The sequence below is a fragment of the Narcine bancroftii genome, chromosome 4, assembly GCF_036971445.1.
Source record: "Narcine bancroftii isolate sNarBan1 chromosome 4, sNarBan1.hap1, whole genome shotgun sequence".
In the NCBI taxonomy this organism is placed as follows: domain Eukaryota; kingdom Metazoa; phylum Chordata; class Chondrichthyes; order Torpediniformes; family Narcinidae; genus Narcine; species Narcine bancroftii.
The window spans coordinates 131,978,280-131,986,328 of record NC_091472.1 but is presented as its reverse complement, the minus strand read 5'-3'; the positions used below and the strand labels follow the sequence as shown (position 1 = coordinate 131,986,328).

General features: G+C 40.5%; 1 long non-coding RNA gene across 1 annotated transcript in view; it reads left to right on the top strand.

The window, feature by feature from the left end:
- Positions 1 to 4,597, top strand: part of LOC138759958 (uncharacterized) — a 38,102-nt gene extending 33,505 nt beyond the window's left edge. The window contains exon 3 of the long non-coding RNA XR_011355272.1: positions 4,531 to 4,597. This is a non-coding gene — a long non-coding RNA (uncharacterized lncRNA). The remainder of the gene's footprint in view (positions 1 to 4,530) is intronic.
- Positions 4,598 to 8,049: the final 3,452 nt, after the last annotated feature.

Below are 8,049 nucleotides of genomic sequence, written 5' to 3'. Positions count from 1 at the left end.
GCTTTCATCTGCTTCTCCTGCTCTCTTCAACGCCATCTTTCATTTGGCTGTATATCTAAATATATAAAGTATTCTCTTTGGAAATTCCAAACTATTTTGTAGCCAGTAAAGTGTGGCACACTTTTTTAATGCAGGAAACACATCAGCCAATTTCTGCGCAGCAAAGTTTCACAAACTATGAACAGAAAGTATATATTTGTTTAATTGGTTGAAAGTTGAATGTTACCAGGATAACTAGAGCATCCACACTGTCCATCTGAGTTACTATTTTGAGATCGTTTGACATTAGCAGTATGTATTATCAATCTGTAGTTGTCTCTGATCTGAGAAACCAGTTAAGAGTCAGTAATTGTCTGAGTAACATCCAGCTAAGGATGGGAGCAGGGACAATGGATTTGTTTTCTGAAGAGATGTAATAAACCAGATGCATTTTACTAAAAAAATACTGAGCTGAACATTTATTTTGAATTCCAGATTTATTTAATGAGTTGAATTAACAGGTCCACCCCCCCCCCCCCCGCCCCACCAACCCCCACCCTGTCTTGATGGATTCCATGCTTGAGAATGAGTAATTCAGCATTGTGGCTATGCCCATGAATGCTTACACCAGGTGTTTCACAGAGTGCAGAAGCAAATTGGCCATTCAACCAAAATTTAAAATTTCATCTGCAGGACGGCACCTCTAACAAAACATCACTCTTTCAGTACTGCTTTGAAGGGCCTCCTTAGAATGTTATGCTTAAGCCTCTGTCATTATTGCTTAAGCACAGTATTAGCTAATTCTGAGGAGATTCTGTTCCCAATTGTGCCATTGCCAGCATCATTCCAAAGCTGGTTCAGACCATTCAGAATGCAAACCGACATCTTTCACTATTGGATATTTCTCTATTAGGCTCACAGGGTAGAATGGACTGACACGTTAATGAATCATCTAATCCAGGGAACATTCCAGTGAAGCTCTTCGGAACCTCTCCAAAACTTCCACATCTTTCCTGTAATGTGGCAATCAGAACTACTTCAAATATTGGCTCAGCAAATTTTTTTTTTGCATCTGCAAAACAACTTACTGATTTCAAAACATAACATCCTGACCAGTGAAGGCAAGCCTGCTCCATGACTACTTTATTGCCTTATCTACCTGTGGGCCCACTTTCACAAACCTATGGAATTCCACCATGAGATCCCTCCGAACTTCAATGTTCTTGAGGTTCCTGACTGTCTATTCTCCTCTTACATTTGACCTCCCAAGGAGCAACATTTCACACTTGTCAGGATTAACCTCCTTCGTAGTGGTCTATGTCCTGCTGAATCTTTGGCCAACCTTCCCCCACCATTCACAACTCTGCCAGTGTTGGTGTCAACTTCATAATCAGCCATTTTATATTTTTGTCCACATTAATTATTTACATAAAATACATGAGATTCTTGCAAAACAGGACTGTTTATAGACCTCTAACCAGAATAACACCCCCCCCCCCATCAATTAGACCTCTAATCAGTATAACACCCCCCCCCCTCCCATCAATTACCAAATCTCATGGATTCCATTTGCCTTACTTCCTGGATCAGCCTACTATGGGGGCTTTGTCGAACACTTCACTAAAGTCCATGAGCATGTCAACCTCTGTCCTTTGCTCATCAATCATCTTTATTCCTTACTCAAAATTCTCAATCAAGTTTGTAAGTGTAGACCTCTTAAAACTGTTGGAATCTAGGGGTTAAAACATTATGAAAGAAATGATTAATTAATAAGTTTATATGTACTGCATGGGTCAGGGAAAAAGAGGAATGTGATTAAGTGGCAATCACAGCATGGAGCAAAGTTGGCTGAGCAAAATGGTCTGCTCCCAAATACAGGGAGAGGAAATGCATAAAATGATTTAGGAGGAATGCTCAAACTGAAGGAGGTGGTGAGTAGCACAGGAGACACAGGCCAGACCAGAACAAAGAATGGCCTGCAAGAAACAAAGGGAATGGAAAACCAGTCAAGGAGGAAGATTAAGGCATGAGGAGGTGTTAAAGAGAACAGCAGAAATTGGCCAGACAGGAACAGAATGGTGATTAGAAATATCTGGGGATGAATTAATTTCTGATCAAAACAACAGGATAGTCTGGCCTGGAGGATTAAGATGGGAGTGCTACACCCCAAATATCTGCAAAACAGGAGATGACTTGTGATAACCCTTATGCAAAAAGATCTAGCAAAGGAAGACAACTTTTGTTCTGTATGATAATGAAATCTAGCAAAGGAAGCCAACTTTTGTTCTGTATGATAAGGTTGATCTATATAAACTGAGCCAACTGGACAATAGGAGTCAGTCTTGGGGAATAGCTCACTGTGCAGGTGACCTATGAACTAACGACTGACCCAGAGCTCTGTTAAGTTTTATTCTTGTGCTGTGTAATAAATTGACTGTTGAACCGAATATCTTCTCCTATTACTTCATTCAAAGAACACACTGGACTCAGACCACACATAGACTAAATTAAGAGTAAGGTAAAGCCAGAGTCCAACAAAACACAAAGCCAAACTGACTATCTTGAATATGTCTATGATTTTCCAGAGGCAGGTATATCCTATCCCTAACAATCTTTCCTGGTAATTTCCCTCACACTGATGTAAGTGACACTAACCCATAATTTCCTGGTTTGTCTCTATTGACATTCTTAAATGGAGGAACAACTTTACCTATTTCCATGTCCTCTGGGACCAGACCTATAAGGACACAATTATCCCTACCAAGGCCCCAGCATTCTTCTCTCAACATCAGGCTATAGGGCTTGTCCACCTTAATGATCTTCAAGGGAACCATTGTCCTCCTTCTTGATATCAACGCCCTAGAATATCAGCTTACCCCTTCCTGATCTCTCCAACCTCCATGTCCTTCTCCTTGGTGAATACCAATACAAGCATTCATTTGATACCTTGTTTATTTAATTGGCTCCAGGCATAAATTATCTACTTTGTCCTCGAGTGATCCTACCCTGTCTGAGGTAAGTCTTGTATTTCAAGTATGTATAAAAACTCCTTGGGATTTTCTTTAATCTTTCTTACCAAGGACAGCTCGTTTCCCTTTTTAGCCCTCCTAATTCCCTGTTTAATTTCTCTTCCTTTATTTTCCTCCAAGGCACTATCTAATTTTGGTGCCTTTGAGGTAAATTTGCAACATCTCACATCTCCATTGTTCCCATATTTTGCTGTCCTTTTCTTTTTTGGCGGTGTCACTCCTGGGGCTTGCCAAATCTTGGTGATCAGTAGTGCTGTGCAGTCCTTTAATAGTTAGTGGCAGTCTTGGTGGTTATTACAGCCTTGATCACAACCACAGCCACAATTTCTGTCATATTGAGGTCAGCAAAACGACCTGGAGGGAGGTGGATGTTCAGAAAAGTTCTCCACACACATGGGTTTATTTGGAACCATGTCCAAATGGAAGATTTGTCCTGAATTCTGACTAGCTGAGCTTTAATCAACTCCTATTTGTCAGATGTGGACTTGCCCATGAACAGCTGCATTCCTTTACTCATTCTTGCCTAATAACAGCTGCTTCCAATCTACTCTCTCTAGTACTAATAATGTTTTAATAAATATTTCCCAGTTTAGCACTTTCCCTTGATCCTTTTATTATCTTTAACTATATGAAATCCTCCAGAGTTATGAAGACCATTCCCAAAATGCTCTCCCACTGAAATGCTCATCTTCTGGCCAGGCTCCTTTCCCAATACAAGGTGTAGTATGGCCCCTTCTCTGATTGGATTATCCACATACTGTGTCAAGAATCCCTCCTGGACACACTTCATACATTTTAGTGCATTTGAGCCTCGGGAACTGAGTCCTGGTCAATAATGTGGAAATTAAAGTAACATGCTATGAAAATCCTGTTATATTTGCATCCATATTCTGCTTCCATATCTTTTCCTCTTATCACCTGGGGTATATTTTAAAAATACTTTTATTTTTTTAAAATTTAGACAAACAGCATGGCAACAAGATATTTCAGCTCACAACCCCAATGCTGCCCAATTATACTTAATTACAGTACATTTCGAATGGTAGGAGGAAACCAGAGACCCCGGCGAAAACCTATGCAGAGACACGAGAAGAATATACAAACTCCTTGTGTCGTTGGATTCGAATCCCGGTCCTGATCACAGGCGTTGTAAGAGTGTTGCGTTAACTGTGCAGCCAATAGCATAACCCAATCATATTTTCAGTTTCACCGGCTCACAAATGCCCTGTCCTCCTGGAAACAAAGTGTCATTGTGAAAAGTCTGTCAGAATCTTCTGCAGGTGGCAGACTGTTTTGCATTCAATTCTATGTGGAGTGAACAGAATGCAATTAAAGGTTACAGTTAAGCAAAATTAGCTCTCCATCTTTTTTTAAAAAAAATCAAACAAACCTAGCTGACAGCTGGGGTTCACTTGCCTAAACTTCAAACAGATCGTTTCAGCCCTTCAGAGCCTGATATCAGCTGAACCTCTCCACCCCATTGAGAACGTCCTTCAAGCCTTGTTTGTTTGTTTATTTTCAGCGGCTGCACAGGGAGCTCAGCTCAAGACCGTATGGGATTCACAAGTCGGCACAATAGTGAGTGGGACACAAAAATAAAATGAAATGCGGTTCTGTACCAGCCTGAGTTTCATGCATTCAATTTAATTAAGCAGGCAGTGGAGCCACCAAGAGACATTCCTCATCTTCACTAACTAGCCACACTGGGGCCATTTCAGACAAAGCTGTGGTTAATTCTGACACAGGCCATCTGTAAAAATCACTTTTCCAAGCAATGAGGCTGCTTAATTTGTATTTTAAGTGGTAGAGTATTAAAGAATTTAAATAGAGTGCTCAGGGTTAAACACTGACCACTCTTACATGACCTAACTCAACATTTGATGAGTCAGATCTCTCCATCCCTGAATGCACGGACTCAATATTACTGCATTACATGTTAATGGAATAAAATTGTAACCGGGAGAATGATACCACTTGCAACCTTGTTAAGCAGAGCATCAATCGTCTGATACTCTATCTGTGGTTTGCTTTCTGAAACACATTCCTTCTGTTTGAATGTGTCACCTGACACCATAGACCCACCAGGTGTCCTGGAGTCGCTACATCAGCGAGGTGGTTGTAGTGATGCCTGGGTCAGAAGGCTGCAATTTTCATTTGCCCCGGAAATGTTGATTTAGTACAATACTGAGAGAGTGCTATAAAATCATCTTTGGTTAGCTGTCCTGTTGCCTTTGATTCTTGTGGACACTCCAGAGCCTGTAAAATTATTACTGGATAACCATACTAGTTATTGCACTAAAACTGGTTTATGGATCATTCCTATCATTGCTTTCTGCAAGACCCTATTAATTTGGCGTTGTTTTGTTCCTTAAAAGCAATTAATTATATGAAGGATAATTTATTTGAAAGAATTTCCTTAGATTGGCAAAACATGGAGACAAGCACCCCACTATTCCAATACCAAACTTGTTCACCAGTTCCATAAATATATTTAAATTATGCATTCAGAAGTGTCAGTGATGACTCCAAATGAGAATGCTTCAGACAATTCTGAAGAAGATCGCAATAAAATGCAAGAGGATACATGCATGCATTATTGACAAGTGAGCATCAACATCAGTAATAGTGTAGTGGCACAATAAGCAAAGAATAAAGGGAAACCATACTCATTAGGAAATAATGGATACAAGTCCATCCATGGTCCCATGTGCTAAATCTGTTCTATATCAGTTGCCTTGTTTCTGACATTTGTTTTCTCAGATGTCACTGTTTACAGTACAGAATGCACCATGAAGCCACTGGGCCACATTGCACATTTGTGAATTCTAAGGATTTAAATGAAGTGAAGGAGCAGGGAGATCTGGGAGCAGGGAAATCATAAAAAGTTACAATGCAGGTCACTCTGTCCGTTAAAGAGGTAAGCCTCACAGAAAGGGTTCAAGTCTAGAATAAATGAATTGAAAAGCACAGTTACAGAACATAGAATAGCACAGTATCAGATCTCTGCCTGCATCGAGCATGATGCCGAATTAAACTACCTGTATAATTTGCTGCTGGCACATGATACTTATCCCACTATTTCTTGCATATTCATGTTGTGTAACTTGGAGAGTCGCTGCTTATTCAGCAGGGGTAAGAGTTGCTTGTGTTTTTGTACCTCGCTGCTGTTTTTGTAGTAGTTGGCAATTCCAGGATATCTCCAAGAGACAATTAGTTGATTCTACACCATTAACCAATATTTCAGCTGCAGGCCAGGACTTGGCTGCTGGTAAGGTGTCTTTGCCATCATGGAATAATAATCCCATTATTACCTCCAGCTGTGGCACAGGATAATTGGAGGTCTCTCGCAATCACAAAGGTATTGGGTTCCTTCCTGTACTTGCACTGAGCTATCTGCTCATTGATGCACCTAGACTAAAATCACTAGGAAAGCACATATAATCAACACCTCCTACATGCTCAATACAAATAATTTATAAATGATAAGACAAAATATAATCAGTGATTTTTTTAGGTCAGTGTTACTGAGTCCTGCAGACGTGTCAATCACATTTGTGCTAATCTCCAACAGCAGCAGGGGTAATGATATTTCAGCTGTCTCCAGATAAAAAGATGTACAGCATTTGGAATTGCTGAAAATTACCCAGGAGCTATTGCTGGAAGGTGCATGAGCATGGATTTTAACTGAGGAATGTATAAGGCTACCTTTGCTGACCTGCTGCTGGTGAAGGAATTGCCTGGACCAATGTACAACTCAAGAGACACTTAACTGTATATACCAGCTTATTCCCCAGGTTGCATGATTGCAGGTTAGAACTCTTTAACCTTTATGGCCTTCTCACCTTGTGCCAGTGGTAACACCTTTGTCTCTACATTCATTGGGCATGGGATGAGTCATTTTCCATAATCTAAACTAACATGACTGTAAGAGTGATTATTTTAGAAAAAAAGGTGTCTTTTCAATAAAAGGTAAAGAGCAACTCCTAATTGTGGCATCTGTTACCTTTTAAACAAGAAGTCCTGACATTATTGGAGAAGTCCTGAATGTTCAGTTAGCATCCCAGTTTATATCAATGCAGTTAATCAGGACGCATTCATCAGGATGTTCTTTATCAACTACAGTTTGGCATTTATCACCCTCAACCCCTCAAAACTGATCAGCCAACTCCAAGACCTGGGACTCAACACTTCACTATATAATTGGATCATGGATTTCTTCACCTCCAGACCACAATCAGTGAGAATTGGTAAGAACATCTCCTCCACCACCTCCTTCAGTACCAGCGCACCACAAGGTTGCATTTTTAGCACTCTGCTCTATTCACTCTGTGGCTTGGTACGACAATAACACCATCTACAAATTCGCTGATGATACCACGGTAGTGGGTTGTATAAATAAAGGTGATAAGTCAGCACATAGGAGGGAGATTGAAAACATGGATGAATGGTGCACCAACAACAACTTTGCACTCAATGACACCAAAATTTAGGAGCTGATTGTTGACTTCAGGAAGGGAAAGCCAAAGGTGTACAATCCAGTGATCATTGGGGGATCAGAGGTGGAGAAGATGAGTGTAAAGCCTTCTAAAAGGTAGTGAACATAGCCCAGAACATCACAGGCAAAACCCTCCCCACTATCAAGAACATCTACAGGGAATGCTGCCGATAGAGAGAGCAGCAGCAATCATCAAGGATCCATACCACCCAGCACACTCTCTGTTCTCGCTGCTGCATCAGGAAAGAGGTAGAGGTGCCAGAAGAGTCGCACCATCAGGTTCAGGAACAGCTGCTACTCTTCCACCATCAGATTCCTCAATGACATACTCAGTCAGGGACACATTTAAGGAGTCCTACTCATTCAAGTTATTGATTTTGTTTTAATTCTCCCTGCTTTGAACAGTCAGTTTATTTACATTCATTCTGTTTACAGTTATTTAATTGTTTATATGCTTTGCACTGTGTTCAGTTTATTTTTGCACTACCAATAAGTGGTAATTCTGCCTCGCCTGCAGGAAAAAAATATTCTAAGGATTGTGTGATG